We start from the raw sequence: 25,136 nt of genomic DNA, 5'->3' as shown, positions 1-25,136 counted from the left end.
AAGCTCAGGGGGAATGGTCATAGAGTGCATGGTGAAATGTAGCTGAGACCATGAAAGAGCGGTAATGAAAGACAGCAAGATACTGGAAGGTGGAAAACAATTAATCAGCTGGTCCCTGAAAACACAAATTGCCTTTTGGGTGGACACACATGTGCATGCCTAACAGCAAGCATGACAGCACAATCCATAAGTGCAGTATGTATTGATCAAGACAAGTGAACATAAAATATTGTTAATTCCCAAAAAACACTGCGTCTTTCAAGCTAAACATTGATACCATATGCATAGTCATGTGAAAAAGAAGGTACACCTTGCAATTCTAAGGTTTACAAATCAAGCCATGAAAAATCATTTGATATATCTCAAAAGCATTTTTGGAACCAGTTGTTGAACCAAAAGTTAGTGGTATCACTTTTTCAGCTCACTTGTGAAGAACAGCATAAGCAATGTCACATTGTGTGGATATTTATTTTAGATTGTGGAAAAAAGGCCAAATCCTCAAGGATTCCAGGATTTAATGTCCCTGCAAGTCTCTGCAGAAAAACGGCAAAATATCCAAGAACTACAACTTAGACTCTAGACATCTTGGTTAGTATGTTTAATGTTAAAGTGGATGACAGTACAATTAGAAGAAGACTGAACATATATGGCTTGTTTGGAAGGGTTGCAAAGGAAGTTTGCAAAGTTTCGTCTGAACAAACCACAAAATTCTGGAACAATGCCCTTTGGACAGGTGAGACCAAAGCAGAGTTTGTTGGGCATAATGCACAGCACCACAACTGATGAGCACCAAACACAACAGATAAGCAAAAACACCTCATACCAACTGTTAGGCACAACTGTTGGTGGAAGGGTGATGATTTGGGCCTGTTTTGCAGCCACAGGACCTGGGCACCTTGCAGTCACTGAGGTGACCGTGAATTCCTCTGTGTACCAAAGTATTCCAGAGTTGCATGTGAGGCTTCCTGCCCAACAGCTAAAACCTGAAAGTAGACCATGTAGCAGAACAATGATTCTAAGCACAGCAGCAAATCTACAACAGAATTACTGAAAAAGAAAATAATCAAATGGTCCAGTCAAAGTCCCGACCTCAACCTGATTGAGATGCTGTGGTGGGAATTTAACAGAGATGTGGTTGCCAAATTTAAATTAACTTAAGCAATGTTGTTGCTGCTCTAAGGCCCATTATTGCTGTTAAAAGGTAGTTCTAAAAGGTATGGAGGCAGTAAAGGTGTATTTAGTTTTTCACCAACAATTTCTACATTTTGGCTTAGTTTTTGTTAAATAACAATGACACAGTTATATGTCATATGTTGTTGCTAATATGAGATTGTATTGAGATCATTTTAACAATTTTTTTATATTTTTATTATGATTTGAAATGTAAAACCTTAGAAAAGAGGGTGTGCTGCCTTCTGTAAGAACAACAACTACATATTTTTCATACATCTACACACAAACATTAGCTGTTCTTGAACGCATGAAAAAAGGGTCTGAAGTGTGTATAATGGAGCACTAATACGGGCATAATGAAAACGACAATAAAATCCTTACTCCTTTCACGCTTTTATACTGACAATATGATGTTATACATATCCAAAGACATGGTCACTTTTTCATACGTGCCCCAACATGCACACTCGTACCTTTTCCTCACAGACGGACTTGTTGATCGATGTCGTAGTAAATCAGAGGCCTGGTGTGTGAGGGTGGGATCTAGCCAATGAGATGGTTTTCTCTGCTGTGTTGACTCTCACCTCAAGTGATTAAAGCAAAGGCCACAACTGTGCTGTTCTGTCTCATGCGAACCTTCCATTGTTGCTCCATTAACAACCATCCCAGACAACCTGCTTTTGTGTTGACATGCACCAAAGAAAGGCAGCATGAAGCTAATTAACTGTGGCAGGAGTTCTTTGGAGGTACCATTATGCAGTACTAATCTTTGCATGTGCAAAGGAGAGAATGGCAAAGGGATGGCAAACAGGAGTGCTCCCATGCAATACTTTGAAAACATACCATTTAAACTGCATCATCCCACTAGTTGTGCATAATGTTTGGAGTAAAAGATTTGGACACACCTACCCATTCATTTTGAATGAGAGGGTGTGGTACTGCGGGTTAACGATAAAGTTGCATTGATCACATATTTTACATTCTGGGGATTTCTGGCAAGCCAAGGAAAAAGCTCTATCTTGTTTTATAGCAAATGGTGTGGTGTTTGACCACAGCATCCTGTACAGTGTGCTAAGTGAAGGGTAACAACTTGCTTCAGTATTGAATTGCATTTCCCTGGTGCATTAGGAGTTTCTTCTATACACCGGAAATGGGTATGCAGGTCAGCAGCAATACCTATCCACAACAAGATGTTGAGGCCTCCCAGTGTTTCAATCTGTTATCCCATTCATTTATCCCATTTTCTGTAAAACACATGTCCAACTATCCTCCCTAAAACACAGAATTTTTGAGAACATCACACCACAGTAGACCACTGCTGAAAGGTCCAACTGTTGATGAGTGTTCAAGGGGGTTCATCAACTCATTTAAGGAGTGACAGCTGTGTGTTTGACTCCTCAAAATATCCCCCAAAAGATTAGATGACTCTGCAAACTGGCCATTCTGGAAGGGACCTTTTCAATGTACAAGCTGCAAACTCTCCTCATGTGATCTGAAGACATTCACAGTGCAGTTGTGGTTTGATCCCTTCGGTCATGCTAGTCCCAATCAAGCTTTATCAGGTTAGGATTGGGTGACTGAGATGGCTATGACACAGCTGATAGCATCACCATCCTCTTCTTTCTTTTACTTTATTGTTCTTGCACAGCCTAGAGGTGTGCTTAGGGCATCGCCTTGCTGCATGACAAGTGCCTGAAGGTATAGCATAGCACTGGAAGATGATGTGATATCTATGATGTTTGAGTATGCCTTGGATTTTATATAGATACCCAGCTCTACCTGTAGCAATAAAAGCATAGCTAACTGTACCATTCAAGACATCTGTTCTTGTTAGAGATATGTCGTGCCCTGATATATTATATACCTGTCAATGGACCTTGATTGGTGATTGGACCTTGAAAAATCCCAAACCCTGTGAGATGTATGTAAAATATCCTCAGATCATACTCTCCAAAAATCTTTCTTTAGATTTTACCACATATTAGGCATATATTTAATGGTATCCTGTTTTCAAGAGTATGGTTAAAAATCCATCACACCCAACAGATGTCACTGTTGCATATTTTTGTATTTTTTTATATACTGAGAAATATGAAAACCAGGTGGCATGATAAACATTTCTTCTCATGTGTATTTATTTTGTATGCATGTTTAAATGTTTTTTGGAGGAGTAAAATCAGTTTCTTTCAAGAAACATTCTGGAAAGATACTGGAGAGGGCACTGTTTTTGAGAGTGATCTTGTCTGAGGCTGCTGTGGTTATAAAATCAGGATTTTCTACGAGCAGAATGACGCATGGTCTTAATGGACTGATTTTCAATTACAAATTTTGATATTTTAGGCTGTTTGACAAAAGAAACATGAAAAACAGAAACAGAAAAATATGTAGAACAAGAGCAGCTTTACTGGCAATTTGTTGTATCAATTTACATTCAAATTTGAAAAAGATGGAACTTGGAGCATGTGTGGAGCTTCTAGGCCTATTTGAGTGTAGTTAAGCTTATACACGCAAGAGTGATTCAAACCCCAACTGCATTATCTGGGTGTGTTTGTCTGGTTTTGAGAAACTCAAATTTCTGTTGTACGATTTCATTCAGACTACCGTGTTTACATGCATTTTAAAAGTCAAGTTTTGGTTTGACTAAAGCAAGAATTATTTTTATTCTAATGTCATGTAAACATGTCTCGTGACAAATAATGAGACGCCGACTTTGCCTTGCTGCCTACAGAAGCCAAGAAAAGGAAGAAAAGACCTCTTCATTGTTATCTCATCCTCCTCTTTCATCCCTATCTTGGTGGCAAAAGAAGGAAAGTAATTCCAGCCAGGTCCTTCTTAACACCTTCAATTTGTCTTGTGCTGCTGCCCCCCCCCCCCCCCCCCCCCCCCCCCCCCCCCACCACCACCACTCTTTCTCTACTACGTTCCCCCTCCCACCCTGTGCTCATCTCCTTCTCTCCATCTATCTGTCTATCTTTGTGTCACTCGTCTTCTCTCTCTCCTGTTTCTCTCTTTCTTTCTATCTCCCAGTGATGGCTTTCCCTCTCTCTCAAGGTGATGGAGGAGGGTGTGTGTGGGTCTCAGAGAGCACGCCTCAGGGATTATACAGCCGGCTAGCATGAAAGATTCATGATTTTCCTGAGTGTGTGTGTGTGTGTGTATGTGTGCGTGCGTGCGTGCGTGTGTGCGTGCGTGCGTGTGTGTGTGTTGCTCACGCTCAGGCACTGGAAAAAGGGAACACGGAGAGACAGTGAAAAAGGGAAAGAGGGTGGGGGATGGAGGGCACAGAATGTGAGACAAATTGATGGTGCACAGCAGGGCTAACTCACCATGCTGCGATTATACCACTGGCTTCTTTGCACACACCAACCACCACGCCATCTTGGTCAGGCCAGCCTTACAGAACAGTCTGAAACAGATACAGAAATATTCTTCCAGGCATGGCCAGTGTTCCAATTATAAACACAGAGTTACCAAGTTCAAATGGTCCACACTTATAAAGCACCTATTAACCTTATCTAGGTTCTACAAAACGTTTTTACAATGTGTTTTCTCATTCTCCCATTCATAGCATTAATACAGTGCTTATTAGTGCCTGTATGTGCAGCACTTCTTTCTATACTTCATTGAGCATATCAGGGTCAATATGGGGTTCAGTGTCTTAACCAAGGATACTTTAACACAAACCACCAATTTTACAAATGGAAAATGACCCCACTGCCACTTGAGCCACAAACGCAATAGCTTCTGTGTACATCAATTTTCAGTCAACCTAAATATTATGATATCTTTACATTAGATGTCTTTATGATGTGGAACCGGCCCTTTAAATACTTCCCCAAACTTAATTCATTCATTCATTTCACACATCCTTAATCTGGCAAGGGTCCAAGAGACTGCAACCTATCCCTGCTATAAGAGGGGAAGAAGCAGGGTACGACCAAGTATAGTCAAACGCAATTCACAAGATAATGAATTATTACATCATATACCTTATCCAAAATGCCATCAACATGAACAGGCCATCCAGTCAATTCACGGTTTCCGCTTCAACAAAGATGTGCACACAGTTCCAGTCATACTACAAGGGTGTGGTCTGTTAAGAAGTTGGGTTATCATTGTATTACTGGGAGGGTCATTACCCCTCTCTTTGAACACAGAAAAACACAATGCAATCATAGCTTTTTACCTTTCCCTCCCAAGCACAGTGGATGGACAAAGCACAGGGTGCATGTTTAAATTCAATATAGTCCATGCGGTAGCAAATGGCTGCATATGGACCTCTGGCAGAAGGGTCTGCTTTTTGAACTTGAGCAAAACATGAAATGTAGGCAATGTGGACCTTTGTGGATCCTGATGGACAAAGAGAAATAAAAAACAGCATCAGCCGGTATCATGATGCACTCAGTCAAGTAGTGAACACAGTCACAAATAACGTAAATAAATAAATAATGTATTTAAAAATGTTGTAGGTCCAGAAACTAATGTCAAAAGCCACTTGCTTATATTATTCACATTCTAATTTAGAGAAATTACTTTCAGCTTCTGCAAAAGATAGTTACTGATCATCATCATCCATTCACAGCCACTAAGTGATCCCTGGCGAATTCTACCCAGCCCTGTTACAATGAGAAGAATATGGACCCGGTTAGGTAACGTCTAATATCAGTTTTTCACAGGACAGTGGCAGTATGCAGCAGCTATACAGTCCACACATACAAATACAAAAAGATGTAAATCTAATGTTTAGTCACTTTTCACAAAACTGTGGAGGTGTTCATACTGAAAATAGAACTGTGTCGAAAATCACATGGGCTTTGTCTGTGTGGGTGTGCTGTTCCAGGTACCGGTGAGATGAAATACAATCCAGAAAATCCCTTTGAGAGATTTATTTGCTGGAACAATACACATTTTTTGTTAATATCATGAAGTATCTCTCTGCGTCATTTCACTGGTCTTAATTACATTAATAATGAGGCAGTGTTTTTGGTTAACACATAGACACACATGCTCTGTGTCGCGTGCAGTCAATTGCTCTTGAAAAATCTAGTTTCTGGCTATGTGTAAGAAGGGTTCAAGTTTATTTTAGAATAAAAAAGTCCAGAAAGTACATTCTTAAGAGAAAATTTCATATGTGTGTACTTGTATGAACTTGTATGTATGTAAGCAGCTCCCCTCTTGTCAGATTCAGGCCAAGAGAGACCAGCTGGCACAATATGAAGCATTTCCTAAGAGCCTCTCAGCCAGAGGAAGTGTTTCACTGCCAAGTGTCTCTCGGTGTAGGACAACTCTATTCATGTGCTCTTGTGCCTTCACCTTGGCAGAGGGAATGAAGGAAGGGAGGCGTGTTCTTGTTTTTCAGTGTTTGTCGGATCCAGAAAGTGAGAGCCCACACTACCAGTGGGGCCCATTAAGTTTTATATGAACCAAATGGTGGGCCCCACATGCTTAGAGGGATTGTTGAGTGTCAAAGCTTGGTTTTATGTCCAGGGTTCGAATTAGGTTAAGGTTACATTTCAACTAAAGATTAGGTTTAGGCATTTAACTGAAATGGTTATGGTTAGAGTAAAGGGGAGGGGAATGGATTATGTCACTGGTAAATCACTGCAAAAATAGAAAAACCAATGCGTGGGAAGTATTTTTTACTTTGAATAATTAATGAGTAAATACCTCTCAACTAGAAGAAGAAAAATAGAAGGAAGAAAAAGAAATAGTCTTCAACATTTCAAGCAAGATTAGTGTATAATTTCTGTTTTTTGCAGTTATAAAGGCACTGTGATGGTGACAAGTAGCAAATCAAGGATTCCAAATAAGGGCCATATTTTAAAATGAAGAGCTAAGAAAATGTCTAACATCCATGCACAATTCTTTTGTCAGTAAATTGTTTATACATTTCAACAACCAATCTTTGTTTGCAGTTGGCTATAGTTTGACATCTGAGCAAGGATCTACATATATACATTTTTTCTTTGTTTGAGCATGGTGTGTATTTAAAAGTGCAGAAAAGGTACGTTTTTCAACCATGAACTCAGATATTCAGATCTCCAAGTTTAAACGGTGTCCACCATCATGCTGCCTTCTGAGCTATTCAGAATTGCTGCAATTATGTCTTGTCTTGTCTTGTCGGAAAAAAACATCTTCCCAATTACTTATTTTCTTCAACAACCAAGCTGGGTTTTCTTTATTATATTGTTTTGATTTATTCCAGCATCACTATATTCGTAACAAGTACACAAAGTGCCACAGTTTGTAACTCGTACTCACTTCTAAAGAATCATGCAATCACTGGCTGGTCAGGGGTGTGGATGGAAGGAATTGTGAAAACTTGAACAAGAGGGTTAGGGTTAAAGGGTTGTGATAGTTTTAGGGGGATTTGAGCTCTTGATAAAATTTCACCAAGGTCCCACACCTTGACTGGCTTGTAAGGGTTATGAATTGTTCACAGTCATCAGGATAGGTCAAAACTTGTCGATAATTCTTTAAGAAGCAGCGAATTCAAGACTAAACAGATATCTCAGAAGGGAGTCTTTTCATTATGAGTTGATAACAATTGCCCAAAGAAGAGATAACAGATTCTTAACAGACAACAAAACAAACTGTGATACTTGCCCAAAGTGGTGTTGCTACTGACCACAGAAGGTGTCTAAACTTTTGTTTTGGCCCAATTAACTCCATTTAACTTGTTTAGAATATACAACAAAAAAAATTAAAAATCTAATCATCACATAGCATTTTTAGGATATTAGGTCATCTTTTTCCAACTCAGCTGGTGACATCCACAGGAAGTTTGAATGACCACACCAAAGTGCACATTTATAGCCATTCAGTACCCCAGTTTCCTTATGGACACTGGTTCCCACTTCCTCTCTTCACAACAGTCAAAAACATTGCATTACTGTCACTTTTGATTGTATTTTAGATTAAAGAGCCCTGGTGGCAAGAGCAAAATGGTCAGAAAAGGAGAAAGGGAGACGGTGGGTGAGGGGAAGAGATGGTCGAGGATGTGAAGGACAAATCACGGAGAGAGTGTAAAGTTAAAGACAGCAGCTAGGGAGGAATGAAAGGAAGAGATTACATGAAAGACAGACAGAGAAAAATATGAAAACAGGAAAAGAAAAGAGTGGACTAAAAGAGGTGTATTATGCAGCCGTTACCCTCCTCCGGTGCAGCAGTGAATGGGAGCGGCTGAGTACCCTCTATTCCACTGACCTTGGAGGTCACTTGGAGGAAAGCAGCATTAATCAAACTGACGCCCAGGCTCAGGCGGATGATAGCAGGCAGTAATGCTCACAATAACCCCCCAACATAATATACACACATATACCACCATCCAAAGCATCCCCACACACACATCTACTTCCCTCCACATTTATTTGCATTCCTTCCTTTACTCTGCTTTTCTTTCCTTCTTTTTCTTGTACACATCACCCTCTTTTTTTCCATCCCTTTACCCCTTCATCATCCATCTCTCTTCTTCCTCCACTCTGTGTACCCTACACTCCCTCTGGATCTCCAGCCTCACTCAGCGAATTAACCCATCTCTAGTCTGTGTTAATGGACTTCTAAATATCAGCTCTTGCCTTTAGACATGCCACCAACGTTTACATTGAATAGCTGCCCTCTGGCCATTCGCAGACATACAGGTATCACTTTGTTTGTTTTGCTCCCCACGTTGGGGCATGTTTTGCACATAATTAAGTAGCAGGGACTTAGATACACACACACACACACATACACACACACACACATTTATATATATCCATGTACACACATATATATATATATATGTGTGTGTGTGTATCATGTTTTATAATATGAAACATAAATTTGTACAGCATTCATATATTCATATCAACTTACAGAAGCAAATCTGTCCTTTTGAAAATTTTCTAAACCTTTTCAAAAAAATAATTAAGTTAATTTTGCTTTTAGCAACAAAAAAAGAAGAAGAAGAAGGCTGCAGTCAGCACCTCCACCTGTCCTCTTTCTGCTACTTGAAAATCCATAGTTAGGACTTAATAGCTGAAATGGAGTCTTATCCATCCTCCAACCAAAAGCCAACCAGCCAGTGTAAAAGAAAAGTGTGTACATGCTGTGGCTCAGTGTGTCAATCGGTACAAACCAATCAATACACAGAGGATCCTTACTGAATAAGGTGTACATGTGCATGTATGTGCTTGTGTGAGTGTGTGTGTGAGTTGGGGGGATGGTTATAGCAGGCTGGGTTAATCTGCCAGTGCTTGTCTGTGCTGATGATAGTATTGATCTGAAGAAGACCATATGAAGGTCAGGATATGTTGCCTTTGTTTGTGCTACTTTGATCGTGATACACTGCTAGTCCTTCCATTGCTTGTATATCCTTATATGAGTTCTCATGTGAGTCCTCATACGAGGACACAGGGTATCATAAAGAGACACATGGCTCCTGGTAATGGGTATGTATTTTTCTTATTCAAAATCAAAGTTAGGTTTTATATTTATCAGGTCTGCCTCCTCCCATATAGCCTGAAGACATTTTCAAAATCATACAAAACTAAAATTCAGATATAAGAAAAAGATAACAGCTTATACTTAATCATTTCCAGCAAGAACATCAAACTGAAAAAAAACAGCAAAGGGCCTGTAAAGCCACGAAGCAGCAAGCAGTAAAATGACTGTCCTGCTTTAGCTTTTATAGGGTTTTAGATTACTGGTAAGTGAGAAAATGTGTTTACATCTCCCATGTTTACTATTCATGCAATTGGTTTATTATCATCAGTTACAATAACACGAATAAGGTCATAAAATGCATGATGTGACTTAGCATGTTTTGATTGACACCTCTCTTACCTTCATCTTCTATCGTCATTATCATTATTTCTGAATGATGAAACAGAGACTTGGCTTGTTAGTACTTAATTATTCATTTGAATCCATGAAGTCAATCAATTAAGCTTAAGTGTGCAATAAATCTGATTAACCAGTCAGTTCTGAAAACACCATAAAATCCATGCAGGTCTTATGTGCTGGTAATGAGTTTACTAGGAGGGAGGGGGGTGAATAAGTGAAGGTGCTCACCCACAAAGCACTCATACACAAACCACTGACATGGCTGATGCTTTTCTGTCCCCCTCTTTTGAGTGATAATTTGATGTATTAGCTATGGGGGATGAAAGATAAACGGGGCTTAATGTATGCTAATATTAAGGTCTTCAGCTTGCAACAAAATAAAGCAAGGTCATCAAGAAAAAGCACACTTCTAATTAATAGATGAATTCATTACAAAAACAATGAGTCAGTTCAGAGGCACTCATTTACAAGACAGGGCGTTTGGAATGAAAGTAGAAACGTAAAAGTGTTGTCAATGAGAGCTGCTAAATTCAACCTTGGGATGCTGTGAGTGCAGGCAGCGTGCGTTTGATTGGGCAAACCGGCCAGCCTCTTTTCCTGCCACCGCCGTATCATTCCTCATTATTCTCTGACACACTCGCTTGCGGACGCTCTCCCTCCCTCCTTCCATCCCAGCCTCCAGCTCCTCCCTCTCCCTCCCTCTCCCGCTGGCCTTTACCTGCTTGCTTGTCTCAGGGGAAATTACCACAGCACAGAAACGCTGTCCGACTGTGCCGCAACGCCACGCTGTGCCTCCCTCCTCCCTTACAGCGCGCTCGCCAACACCATTCCGTTTACTGTAGATATGCACTCAGACACAGGCATGTGTCCACACAAAAACAAGCCAACATATACACAGAGGTTGCTCAACCCGCTTCCAGCCACTACATAAGGCTCCTGCATGTTTTTGTGGCCCGCCATTAATATGAGCTAAACACACACACGGCAGCACATGGAGTAGATTAGAGGCATTTGTTGCCAGTGTCTGCACTGCATTTGTGTGTAGAATATACACTCTATTTGTATTTTCACGCAGGGAAGTGTGAGTGTGAATGTATTTCTCTACTTAATGAGTGTCCTGTGTCAGGCCTCTTCCATACAGAGTAATTCACTCTTTAGTCTTCATGAAAGTTAATGAAAAGGAGCCCTCCTCCTCCTCTTGGACTACCATGCCTTCAGCTACTTGCAGTCTGTCTTATCTCTCATTGCACCACTGCAGACCTTGGAGATGAGCAATGAGCAACTCAGTAGGGTTTTACCACGCTGCACTGTTATTTAATGGATAGGCACTTCAATCACATTGCTAATCAAAGAGAAAAAGTCACAATGAACGTTTCAGCTCAAACGTGCAGCTCCCACTCACAGATTGTGCCTAGAAGGAGCTCTACTGGGAGAGTTGCTGAGGAAGATTCCTCTTTCATGTGCATTTAGGAGATGGTTTCTACCTCCGTCCGAATTATCATCATGATGCTTATTTTGCATATGTCAAGTCATGCCTTGGGAAATGTCACTTTGAGCGAAGCAGCAGAAAACTCACTGTCTGCATTTTGATTATTCACGTACGTAAAGCCCATTCTGTGGAGGAAGATTGTGTATTCATATTCAGTACCACCCCCACCCCCAAATATGTGGTTTTCTGTATCACACAGAAAACTAAATGTCTTTATCTTAAGAACCCAGCTGAAAAATAAGGATTTAAAATCAAGAACTGCTTTTTGTACTCAGATAATTAGCCCTCAGGTCATTTGTGTTAATTCCACTAGATTACAGTTTAAGACAAGGAGAGGTGCTTTGTGTTTTAGAGTTGGGGAAAAGATGTAGCTACTGTAAGTACTCATAATTAATTTGATGATCCTTTAATCTATATATTCTGTTCTAAACAATTAAGGAGATTTTACCTTCCATAGGAAAAAATAAAACTTGATGGGATTCTATTTTTGTAATTTACCTGATGTGCGTCCTTTATTAATGGGTTTGGTTATTAATGTTTCGAGTGATACATTGTCTCAGGGGGACGTCTCTAAATGCTAAAACGTAGCATTAAATATGCATGCCGCCGTGTAGGATTTAAACGTGTGCGAGGGCTTTCGAGGTAATAGTAAAGTGAGAGTGTGCGCGCTGTATAAGATTCTGAGGTTTGGTATGAATACGTGCGTGTGAGTGTGCAGACTCTGGCTTGAAATTAAAACCTCATGCGGAACACAGCTCACGCTTGGACTGGAGTTAAAACAAAAGACAGAGGAGCGCAGTGAAAAAGAGAAGAGAGCCAGAGGAAGGGATGCGAATCGTCTGAGAGGAGAAGCAGCGTGCCTTTGCCTCCACTGCAGACCCACGGCTTGCGTCTGGGTTATTTCTTATCAGAATGTCAGGCGGACCTTTCCCGTTGACTTGCCCCTGTCAGCAGTCTGGTTAAATGTGAAAGCAATTAGGGAAATTGGCGATGTCAAAGAAACATCTCAAAGACACCTTAAAGGAAATATGTGATGAGTTGGGGAGCAGATGTGGACGGAATAGGATGTGTGCGCACCCTACCTGTGCATATCTGCTCACACAGACACACCCACACAAACACACGCACACACTGACATTTTTCATTGCAGATAACGTAACGCGCACCTGACTAGTTCTTGTCTTTGATGGCGCAACTCCTCAGCCACCCATTGTTATTTCTCCGTCATCCTTAGTGGTGCATTTATTTGCTGTGTCCCTGTTTGGGAAATCACATGACTTTATTATGAATCGTTTAATTACTGCTCAAAGAAGGCTAATTCAGTTCACCTTAAGACAAAGCGTTAGCTGGATATTTAGATAGCATTCATGAAAAGAACATTCCTGCACTTTCAGCACAACCGGCGGAGCTGAGCCATAGTGAAGTAGCCTTTACCCTAAGGCATTTCTAAAGGCATCCCCCTTGCTCTCACCTCTCTTAACCCTGAGCATGGAACATCTGCTTTCTCCATTCAATGGGAGCCTGCTGCTTTAATAGCTCTGGGCATATTGCCTTGAAAAGGAGAAAAAAAAACTTTGGGCCGGGGGGCCCCCAGCTCTCTCTCATTTGTAGTCTCTCCCACCGATGTATAGGAGCTCTCACTGGTCAGCCTTCCCCTTTGTGGAACGCAATCTTGACCTGTTCCCACCACACAGTGTGTGCGTGGATCTGTGTATGTTTGTCTGCGCACGGAGCGGTCATTTCCATAAGAAAGAAGAGCAGAGAATGGACAGGGGCCGCATTTTATTTCTCCGAGATGGCTGCAGATGCAGTTCAGGGGTGTAAAAGGGTGCTGCTGCATCCATCATGTTGTGAATAGCCAAGAATTCTCACCTCATGTTTCCGGACATCGTGTGATGAAGAGATTGTTGACAAAGGTCAATTTGTGCAGAAAAAGCTCGAGTAGGTCCTTTAAAGGCCATTTTAGTCTGCTAAACAAAGTTAATGATACAATCTCCAAATGCTTGAAGACTTTGAGGACTCTGTTTGTGTGAGGTTCGGATCTGTTCTGTTCCAGGGTTCAGATAAAGTACTAAATAGCTGCTAAGTTTCACAAGGTTTCCTTGCCTTCACTCTGTTCTTTGGTTTCTTGTCCACACATTGTGGATGGGATTCAAAACTGGGCCAGTTCGAAATGTTGAGAACATTTTCGTGAATCATTTTTTAGCAAGCTTTCCCGCAGACTACCTGACGAGTTTCCATCCGAATCTTAATGCTGCTTTATTAAGCTTGTCATTTTTTTTTTTTTTTTTTTTGCAGGCTCGTGTTCTGCATGCAGGACCCTAATTTTGAATGGGCCTAGCCTATTTTGAGACCTGAATGTCATAAATTTTTTTTTTTAATTAAAAAAACCTATGGAACAATTCTAAAAAAAACAGTGGGTAACCTTCCAGCCCCAAATACCTGCAGGCTGTCTGAGAGAAGGAGTGGTCCAGTTGCAGTAAATACCTCCCCCAAACTTTTCTGTTAAATGTGGAGAATGGGTGTTACCATTTATGCGCACATATTTTAGAACACAGAAATGGTTCAATGTTTTTATATTTTCCTGGTCGAACAGGTCAAATGAATATTCGTAAATCAAAATTTGGCCTGGAAACTTTTTTTTCCACCCATTCCCGAACAGTGTGAAAAACATAAATATAGCGACCCTGTCTCACTTAGTATTTTATTTTTAATTGTCTGTTTTCCTCTTAAAAGTACTGTTTCAACCATATTGGTACACGGTGTTTGCTGAGCTGCACGCTTCAGCAATTACCCTGGAAATATGAGCCGCTCGTCTCCATCCCCGTTTCCTGCCAGTCCCAGCCCGTGAATGCATAAAGAAAGGTCCCTTTTCTGAGGCCGCTTTGGAGAACAGAGGAGGGCGGGTCGGAGGGCGACGGGAGGATCCAGCGTCCGGCGCGCTGGTTGGTTGAGAATGACGTATCCGGAGACACTTCCTGGTCTGTGTGCTCTCTAGGAGGAGCAGAGGCAGACTGCAGTGTTGTTAGTTTGAACAAAATGGCTGCGAGACCGCTGTCAACGAGAGCTCAGTGAACGCGTACCGTGAGTGTCCGCTCCGCCGTCTGGATCAACACAGAATGTATTTCCCCGGAGCCGTTACTCACTTTGCATTCGCGGCAACCAGCCCATCGCTAGTCGCCCAGCAGGCGACTTAAACGAACAAACGAAAAAACAAAACAAAAAAAATCTTCTGCACTTTAAAAACAAGTTGGCAGGCTGGCTTGACAGCCGTCGGCTTGCTCAGCGAGAACTCATTGGCATTTTTTCTTTTTTTTTTTTAACGAAAACTGCCAGAATTCTCCAGTTTTGCTAAACCTCGCTGCGACAACTGAGGACGCCAACCAGCTAACGATAGCTCACATAATTTAGCTGCTTTTAAAAGTCGTTTTTTTTCGTGTTCGGTTTTGTTTTTAGTGGTGCTTCGTCCCCCTCCCCGCCCCCCCACTCCCGTTATATCGTGACGTTTTAACAAACTGTTTTCTTTTTTCTTTTGACGAGGTGAATCTTTCGGCCTGGTTTTTCTTTTTTTAATTGTATTATTTTTGTTGCTGAAAGCAGAAATTACCGTACTTGCTGTGTGTCTCTGGCTGCGGAGCCGTTGTTTACCTCTGTCTCTTGACGCTGAGCTGCTTCAGCAGCGGTCGGCTTATCTGTCAAGTCTTGACTTTGATTGCGACTAAATCTCTGCTCCATATTTTTTTACGGGTAAAATTTTGAGAAAAATAAATAAATACCGGAAAATGCTATTTTGCATCTTTTTTTTTTCCTGCCATGCACCGACTCTTCACTGAAAGCGGCCAAAGCTGTGACAGATGCGAGGTAAGTTTCTGAGCAGTTACCGTCATAACTTAACGGATATGTTTGCTGTTCATTCTTTGAAGGTGGAAGAAGTTGACGTAAACTAGCGGTTCTACCAAATGAATAAACGAACGAATCTGCTGTGTCGCTTTTTAAAAATGTCTCTGTGATGTAGTGATCGAGCCGGACCATTCAAAGATTTTTTGGGAGTGGAATGTTACATTATGATCGGCTGAGTGCACTGGATTTTACCTTGTACCAGCCTTTTTTGTTTGTTTGTTTGCAGTTGTTGTTGTTGTAAACTGATTTGATTCCTTTTGGCTATTTTAATGCCTCTCCAGTTATTATAAGGTAACGGTAGACTTACTGTGTTCATAGCTTGTTGCTGACAGAGCAGGAGCGTGTAATGGCAGCAGCTCGGTCTGGTTTTGGTAAATGTTGTGATGTGTGCGCCATAGTTGCTGGGATCTGTAATGTGACAAAACTACATGTGAGTTGCCACTTTTTCCGCTTTTTTTCATGTGTGGTCCATTCTGGAACCATATCATATCCTATATCTCGCACACTATTGTACATTCCACTACAGTAATTCCAAGTACATTATTAAACGTAGCTGTCCTGTCTCTCTGCCCTCCTTTCCTCCACCCCCACTCGGCTCTGAGAAAGCTGATTGAACTGTCGCCTTCCATTGCATCGTTCCTTCCTGCATCCTGTCCCTAGGCACTGAAGTACAGCTTTTAATATATCCTCAGAGTCTTAATTGAAGTACATAATTTCCTGTTCAATTCACCCCCCCCCTCCTCCCTCACAGTTTTGTCACAACTGTCTTATCGCTATGGTCACACACCAGTGAGCTGATGAAGGGAAGAAAATGTGCACACGCAGACACATTTGCTTGCAGTCGGATTGGGAGCGTTATTTGTGAATACTGTGTGTGCATATGTGGCTAAGTCCTCGCCTGTGTGCGTGCCTGTGCTCTGTCGGAGAGCACAAATGTGGTGTGTTTTGTACGAATCAAGTCAGTGGCCACACAACTAGAACTGCTCTCGCTTTTGCTGACGAACTTTGTGTCGACTCGTGTCAAGCCCAAATCCCTGGCTGTTAGGTAATGCCCTGCAGTTGTTAATAAGCTTATGAGCTGCCTCTTGCATACTTTAGTCACCCAGCTGACTCACAGGTGCAAACACAGCCACGTTCTCACGTGTGGGCAAGGGTGCTTCCTACCATATGCCCACCCATCTTTCCAAAAGCCCAACGATCATGAAGAAAAGGGTTGGAAAATATTTTTTTCTGAGTGCACTCTGTCGGTAGAACTTTTTCAAATGCACAAAATAGATATATTAAACCAGTTAGGAGGAGTAGGAAGTTTACTTGCCACTTCAAATACAGTCATCTTAATTTCCTATTCGAGATGTAAGTGCACCACAGCTGCTGGTAAAGCCACAGCAGGTGGTTTATCTGTAGAGCATTAAGGCAGAGGTCTGTACTGACCCGAAGCTACCAGTGATGGGGTTACTGCCAGGCAAGGCTTGAATAAATTGATTTCAGGTTCTACGGGAATGCATCATCAACTTGACAGCCAACATGCTTTATCAATGTGCCAACATCTGAAAATGACTTGAGAGGAACTGCAACTCAATCTTGATTGTTAATGTTATGATTATGATTTCCCAAAATGAGAAATCAGGGCCCAGAACCAATGTATTATATTACTACTTTGGCCATTTTGGCACCACACCAGCAGGAAGCTCAGTACCCATGTTGGCTCTGGATCTAACCAGGCTGTAGGCGGTTGGCATCTAGACATTGTTTTGATTTGACTGTATTGTAACAAAGCCATGAGGAAAAACCCTGGCAGTAACTTATGCAGCTCCTTATCACTGAAGGGGCATGATCACTTATTTGAAGGGAAACCCAAGGCTTGCTTCCCCTTGTCTGACCCTTTACAGACAAAACATGAACATTAGTCTGCTATCATTAGCCTTGTTTCCACGACATGGTTAAATGTAAGTGTCCTGTGTCAATGCACCCCCCCCCCCCCCCCCCCCCCCCCCGTACAAACGTTTGCTTCTTTGATTAGATTTTTACCTCCTGTGCGATAAGTAGCCAGTTTGTCTCAGAGGTTTCAAATGTCGATAAAGAATTTGAACTCCCTGTGCTTGTTTGCGTTGCTTGTTGTGATTTGTTTCTTCTCCCGGTCAGTTACCTTAGCCCAGGCCTGACGGTGGCCGTCACTGATCCCGTGATTATGGGGCCTTTCAAATGACTGGCACAGTCTTGATAGATAACATGTTTAACACCACCACAGGGTGCTGCTCCAGTAGGGGAGCATTGACAGCAGAATCAGCTGGATTCAATTGGAGGCTGCCAAAAGCCATTACCTTCTTCCTCAGCTCTTTGTATTGCTATTTTGAAGTGAATGGAGGTGGGGGGGGGGGCAGGATATGGATTTACCCAGCATTAGTGTACAGTGTGGTCATTGTACTAAATTCCACATCTTTGTGCGCTCAAACAGTCGGATAAGGAGTTCATCTTGACTGTGTGTTTGCTGAAGTTATGATAGGGCACAACAAAGACGGAGGGTTTTATCTTATGTTGGATTACATCACCAAGAAACAAAGTACTCTTTTTGTTAAATCAGAGGGTTTATTCTGTAAGACTGATCACATGTATAATTCTCTCCCCTTTTCTTTTTTTTTGTAAAGAATGATTCTGGATTGGCTTTGTGAGATGTATCCAACTTGGATCTTTGGCGTAGATCAGAGTTCACCCACATGGATCTGTTTCAGTATAAGCTGGTGCTCTCATGATATCATAGTCATGATCTTACTTTAAAGTACTCTTGGCCCTAAATCTTGTCATGCACAAAGTCGAGGGGCAATGGGGTCTGCATAACCTCCTCCTCTTGTGTAAGCTGTATGCCAGGGAAGGGGGCCGGGGCCAAGGGGCCCACCAGGGGTAAGCCAGGCTTGGGTGGAAGCAGGGGGATGGGGGGGGGGAGCGATGCTGAAACCGGTGAGCCTCTGCCCGCAAATGTTGGCAGGGCTTCAAGCCAGGGGAATGTTCGGTTTGGTGGGGGTTTCTGTCCCTCCCTCTACTCCATGTCTGCTAATTGGAGAGACGTGGAGAGAAGGAGATGGGTATCACATGGAGACTGACAGAAACTATGCAGGACATTAAATCTACAGTGTTTCCTTTTTTCTTGCTTCATACCAACACGAAACAGACTTATTCATTAGGACTTGGGTCCTACAGCACTCCCGAAGCTTTAAGTTAAGGTTATGTAAATAGCAACTTGTGGGCACGGCCCGTCTTTAAGCTGGAGCCACGGCTTAGGAGCCTAAGCTCAGGTCAATTGTGTTATTGTCTGAACCTTTAATTACCTTACTATCAAAATGAGTACAGTCAATGAGTTTAAAGTGTTTACTTTTGCTGTGTTGCTGTTAGGTTTCAGTCCAGTGCTTTAATTTTTCTGATAGCACACAACTGTAAGCTGCATGCCACAGGCACAAAAAAGGTTATCAAAACATGTAAAAATGCACAGAAATTAAAATGTCTTTACAGAAAACTTATAACGTGAACTTTCAGTTTGTGTATTTACTGGAAAAACCCTAACCCTAACAAAATTACAGTAAGAAAAAAAAAGAAAGAAAAGTTGTTTCTTGGCAATCCTTAATGCATTTTGTGCCAGGATGTTAAATTGTGACATTTAAAACGGAAACATTTGAATAAAAACTTTGAAATAATTAAATTTTTATGCCAGGGTGACAGTGAACGCAGCGTCTTCACTGATTCAGTGATGTTGGTGTCTTTTAATTTATGCAAAAAAAAAAATAGATTCTGTGATAAATAAGTAAATCTACAGCAGCTAAGAAATGGCCTCAGTAATGTACATTTGTATTGATATGCTAAGTAGCCGTATGCTAATTACCTCACAGGGCCCTTGTGACAGCTGATGTAAAAAAAGAAAACAACAAAGGGGGAGACTGGGGGTTGAGGCGTACTCTGTGACCCCTCTATTGATCAGTAAGGAGCCGTCATCAGATCCCCGATCCAATATTTGAGGTCAGCTTTGCTCCAGCTTTACACCCCGTGTCCCAAATTGAACCAGCCATTCAGTAACAAGTGCCCTGTGTAGCCATGAAATGAAGCATGACTGAGGGGCTGCACGGCATTACCAAAGAAGTATGATTACGTTGGTTGTAAAAGTATATAAATTCTTTTAAATGAACGCAAAAATACCACACAAAGACACTTTTTATGACAGCTTCTGTTTGAATTCACTGAGCTTTAGGTGTGGTAATGGCAGGGCGCAGGTCTGCTCGGTCTCACATACTGTGCTGTTTTCCTATTTAATGAGCTGCCACTGTGTTAAAGTTCCATATCAACTTTGCAGCGGCTGCAGCCAGGACTCTGGAGAGCTACTTTTCTGCAGACAAACCTCCAAGGCTGTTATTTATAGCAAAGCTCCAACTACCTTACTTTCCGATTCTTAGACTTTTTCTTCATCTTGCATCCCTCTTAGTCACTCCTAACAACCCACATGTTCGCATTCAGCCACAGATTTATTTTTTCTCCAACCAAGGATATTTCCGCCACAGTTCATTGAGCAAGTCCCGTCTAGTAGCAATAAAGTGGACAGTATATTTTCACATGCCGCTCCACCTGCTTTAAGCAAAGCTGGTATGTGCAGAATGCTTACAAATAGAGTGGCCAGTGAGACTGTTAGTTGGACTGAGGCAAGGCAGAGAGAAATACACCAGCACTGTTATTGCTGCTTATCAACTGTGGAATTTACAGGCTTGTTTTCACCTCAAGCCATTCAGGCTGAGTAAACACAAGTGCACACCCACACGCTTTTGTGGAGAGTAGTTGAGGTTTCTTGGAGTAGGAGCAGGTATTGAGGGTACATTTTCCAGGTAAGGGCTGCCCATAATGTTCCATGTAATAGGGCTCATGAGAGTCCTGTGGCTTTCTGTAATGCCACAGGAATGGTAATGTTCACGGAAAGAGGATTTACTGAATTCTGTGGTCATGTCCTGACCATATAATTGCTTTTATGCTCATTGTTGAAAGGTGTTGTGCTGTTTCTTTTCTTTGTAGTTTCTGTGTGTCTTTTCCTTTTGTCTCGCATCTTCTCACAACACTGCGTATAGACCTTATTTATTTTCATTTTCCATCACCTTCGCCACCCCTCGGCTTCTCTAGATACAAGCAATCAAGCTCATGTATATTTTATCTCTGTCCACCCCCATTTCTCCTTGTCTGCAAGCCCCAGCAATGCTGCATCGGTTGTTTCCAGCTCCTCCGTTTCTCTAGTGAGGCTTTTTCTTGTCTTTTTCCTTTTTCTCTGCTCCCTGTCAGGCTCTCCGGTGGCTGTCGTTCTTAATTGGTATTGCTGTGTGTGTGCTTTCATCATCTGCCCCCCTCCCCCAGTCTTCGCTGCATCCCTAGTGGATAAAAACGGGCATCACACAGACTGCTTCCGTGTGTGCGTTGGTGTTTCTCTTTTTTTTTTTTTTTTTTGAGAGTTTCTAGTCTCTTCTATCCTTAAATGTGTTCTGCTGTTCATTCAGAATTATCACATCTCCTTTAGCTTAACCCTGCAGCCCAGGATATAGAACTGTTGTGTTCAGCACAGGAACAGAAGAGCCGGCTTTGCTGGGCAATTTCTGGACATTTTTTCTTCAAATCTGTGTACCCAGTAGAGGGAAATCTTTGATTGAGCATTGCTTCATCATTTAAAACTGGGGGAAACAGTTAGCCAAGCCTTGGGAGAGGTCCATACCAACAACTGAAAACTGCCTCCATGCTGTTTGCTTTCAGTACTGACGCCTGGTGTTTTGATGAGCTTAATTTTGTCCCACCAGTACACAGCGGACTTATGAACAGCTTAATAGCTCGCAATATGCAACTGTAAAAGAGACTTTTACTTTTGTTAAAAAAGACGTTTCTTTTTTTTTTCATTTATTAACATGGTTTAATTAATGTGCTTTCATGCCAAACAGACTTTGTTCAGACTTTTTAACCGAACCAAAATAAAACCCTTTTTTCACTGCTAAAAAAGAAAAAGCACCTGCTAACATCTGGCTTTTGGGTGCAGTGGGAAAAGTGTCACGGATTCTGCTGCAGTTGCAGACATTTTATCGGCTTTGGGTCCAACTGCAGCTCCAGCTCCGACCGGCATCAGTGGAAACACTACACCGGGATGCGCACAGTAGGTTTCGCTGAGGGTGCTGCACCAAGGGCTGCAAGTCTGGGCACAGCTCACTGTTTCTCAACCGGAACACATGTTTGCCAACCATAATGCCCCATGCGGAGGCTCTTCAACTAACAGAACAGCTCGGACATAAAAGGGAGCATTCCAGTCAAAAAAGTTGCCCAATTATTCAAAACATTTGTAATATAGCCTGCAAGATCCAGTGTGATGCCAGCGCTTCCTGTTGTTGTTTAGAGGCCTGTCCTTTGGAAGGTGGGGTTGTTACTGAACTTCAGTTCTGTGTTAGCCATCAGACCACTGAGGTTAAAATAAAAAAATAAAACATATAAACATGCTACTTTCGATCTAAAACTGTATTAGACCTGTTGAAATTCTCATTGACCACAGTCACTTAGTTTTAAACACAGTGGCAAGAAGTCATAGCAAGGAAACGTAGTGATATTCTCCTCCTGATCGTCTAACTTCCTTTGATATGAGAATATGGTATGACACACTGTGGCCTTGTAGGTGTCTAGCCTCAAAATGGCACATATTTTGCCCTAAATGCACTTCTGTAATGTGAGCAAGTGTAAACTTAATGCAAGAAGGCAGCACAGAGACGAGCCAGGGTCACTGCTGGGAAAGTGCAAGCGTCAGCGCTACCGAGTAGAGAGGCAAGTAAGGCTATATGTGAGGCCAGCAGGGAGGCTAACTTTGGCTCCGACCACGTCACCTCAGAAAACAATTGTCCACTCTCTCATTTCACAATAACTGTTTCTTTTTCCTTTAATTTACTTGACTGCTGGTGGTGTTTCCATAAAAAGAAGATAAATATAGTTGAACTGGAGGAAGTCGCAGAAGCTTGTTCTGTATCTCTGTGCAGCAGCGTTTGTACTCTGCTGACCTGATTTAAAAAAAATCTTTTTTTCTCCAACGCTCATTGTGACAGCTGTGCTAGTAACCAGATACTGTAGCTCCGCTGTCATTTTGAGGGTTAAAGTTGAGACTACCAGGATGATATGGTCTGCTGTAGCTGCGGGGCTCCATCATTTGTAAGTGATGGGAAAAGAAAATCACAGATGTAAATGTCAGCCTCTATCCTTGTGTCCCTTTCTCTGCTCAGTTTAAGTCACTGGAGTCATATTTTTCTTTCAGGGTGTTATCATCATGTCAGGTTAAGAATTGAGCTACAGCGATGACACAAATATGTATGTGCTACATTTGCATGCTCACTGACACACACACACACACACACATACAATTCAAAGTCGCATTTATTATCCAAAGGCAGCCTTCCCTTAGCTGCTGACATAGCACAACGATGCACACACTTGGTGTGAAAACTAGGACTGTGTGTGTGTAAAGAAAAGGAGACGGAGAGGGACCAAGAAGGGGAAAATCCAGATGGAGTAGCAAAGAACTAGTTTGGATAACAGCTCATTCCTTTTTTCCCTGCTATAGCGACCATTGTGGCGGCATTTTCAGAGGTTCAGCTTTGAGCTCATCTTTGACAACGGCATTCATCGTTTCTCTTCCCTCATCTGTCTCCCTGTCCATCCACAGGGATGTCGAACCCATGTCCCGTTTGGCCTCTTCCTGCCAAAGACACATCACCGCACCATCCGACAATCTCTTTGAGGCCTCTCCTGTCATTTTGATGAACATTTTCCTCCCCTCGCACGTGGGCAGCACAGTGGGAGGCAGACCTTCTATTAAGCCTCCCTGCTAAATATGATTCATTCATACATTCAGATTTGGATTTATATCCAGGCCCTCTGTCGTTATATTTCGTGTTATTCAACTAGTTTGGGAGATTTAACATTATTCAGCCGCAGAGCCCATTAGCTAATGGTTGATTTACTACATGTTATTCACAGTATAGATGCCTGCAAGTAAAGTTTTGATCAAAGTATTTTCTTGAGCCTGACGGACACTGGATTATTTTAGCTCAATACCTTTTTTCCATGATGAGTTTGCTGTTTCAACACTTTGCTTGAGCTGCGGGGTAGTTTTTGATTGAAAGCGGGTTCACTGGGTTCATAGAGATGAAGCACAATGAATTCTTGAGTGCAGGTTTACCTTCACTCCTTGAACGCTGACTGGCAGTTAGGAATGACACGTTCTCTTTGTCGTGCGTACGACTGATTTTTATTTGCATGTTTTATCAACTCAATGATACCCCGGTGCTGTTTTGTAGATTAGCGTCTATTTCGCTTTCTGACTGAACACACACCCATTCAGTCCCTTTGTCCCAGCTCATACCTCTAATAGTTTCCAGGAGCTGTCACTCGAGCTAAGCCAAAGGAAATAAAGGCTCAGATGAAGTGCTTAGTTTCATCTGGCCTTCAGGCTAGTTTGAGTCTCACAACCACTGGAAACATATCTTTAAAAAAAAAAAAGACCTTGCATCTTTCTCTCTGTTTGTTGACCTAAATGTTGTCTTCCTTTCAATCGTTGTAATCCTTTCAGAGCTGACCTTGCTTCCTTCTCTCTTACTGTGTAACCACCTAGTGTCACATTCTCAGATCAGATTTTCTGATCATGATGAAAATGATGATGAATCTTTGTTGTGGCTGCCATAATTCTTGCGTGATGTAATGCTCGGGGAAGGAAAGATTTTTCCAGATGCTGAGGCTACATCAACACTAATGCCTTTTCCACTCAAAAACAGCATTTTGCCAATAGTAACATGATAAAAATACACAGTTTAATTGCACAAAGGCTGCTAATATGGATAACAAATTCAACAATGCCTGAAATTCTTTATCTACGTTGAATTTGTTTCCCCACCGGTAAAAGAGTTGAGAGTGAACTTGGTAGACTGATCAGACCTACTTTCAAAACTTTACATAGCCTGACATAATGGTTTGTCTTGTGATGGTGATCCTGCAAATCTTGCAAAAATCCAGCTGCTTTACTAAGACTCAGCCAGGAAGCGTAGCGTCTGCCGGCATCATTGTTTCCAGTAGTCCCTGTGGGGCTAGAGTTCAGTCCTAACGTTCTCAAATGAAAAGAAGTTCAGAGGCATTTCCAAAAAGCCTAAAATGCCAAAACCGGATGAATACTAGGTGAGAGTTTAGCTGATATTCTGCATTTTAGAGTAAGTGTCTTAAGTTCACCTTGGAATCATAAGATGGATTGATCAGAGGAAAAGTGCTCAGTGCACTTGGGCTTATTAAATCCAAAAGTAACAAAGAGTCGAGGCTGAACTGCTCCACTTTTCTTTTACACAAGTTTGAGCACGTTACAAATAGGTTCTTTAGAATTTGCCAAGACCAGCCACTTTTGGGGTCACTTGGGGAATTTTTCTTTGCCCTTCTGCCGAAGAAACATTCACTTTTACCTGAATTTACCGTTTTTGCTACCTTGTCTTGAGTAGATTTACACACTTTCCTACATCCGTATTAAGTCCCTGAAATAGAGAAAAGCTCTTTATAAAGTCTGCTCGCTGCAGAGGATTTACCCAGCCATGGTTGGACTTGCATGTAACTGTCAAGTGTGTATAATAGATGTGGATCTACACATACTAATTTCACCGAGCATTGGCGCTGAATCTGACCTCTCCTCCCTGTTGTTTCACTCATTGCTCCTTTTCTTTTTTCTCCTCGT

At 41.8% G+C, this 25,136-nt stretch overlaps 1 protein-coding gene across 3 annotated transcripts in view; it reads left to right on the top strand.

Annotated features, from left to right (window-relative positions):
- Positions 1-14,709: 14,709 nt before the first annotated feature.
- tnrc6c2 (trinucleotide repeat containing adaptor 6C2) overlaps positions 14,710-25,136 on the top strand; it is a 47,274-nt gene continuing 36,847 nt past the window's right edge. For all 3 annotated transcript variants that reach the window (XM_072383453.1, XM_072383452.1, XM_072383451.1), the window contains exon 1: positions 14,710-15,349. The gene's annotated coding sequence lies outside the window, so the exon portion shown is untranslated. The remainder of the gene's footprint in view (positions 15,350-25,136) is intronic.

Source organism: Leuresthes tenuis, unplaced genomic scaffold, assembly GCF_036924035.1.
Source record: "Leuresthes tenuis unplaced genomic scaffold, fLeuTen1.0.hap1 SCAF_4, whole genome shotgun sequence".
Lineage (NCBI taxonomy): Eukaryota > Metazoa > Chordata > Actinopteri > Atheriniformes > Atherinopsidae > Leuresthes > Leuresthes tenuis.
The sequence above is the reverse complement of the archived record's forward strand: the minus strand, read 5'-3'. Positions and strand labels throughout refer to the sequence as shown.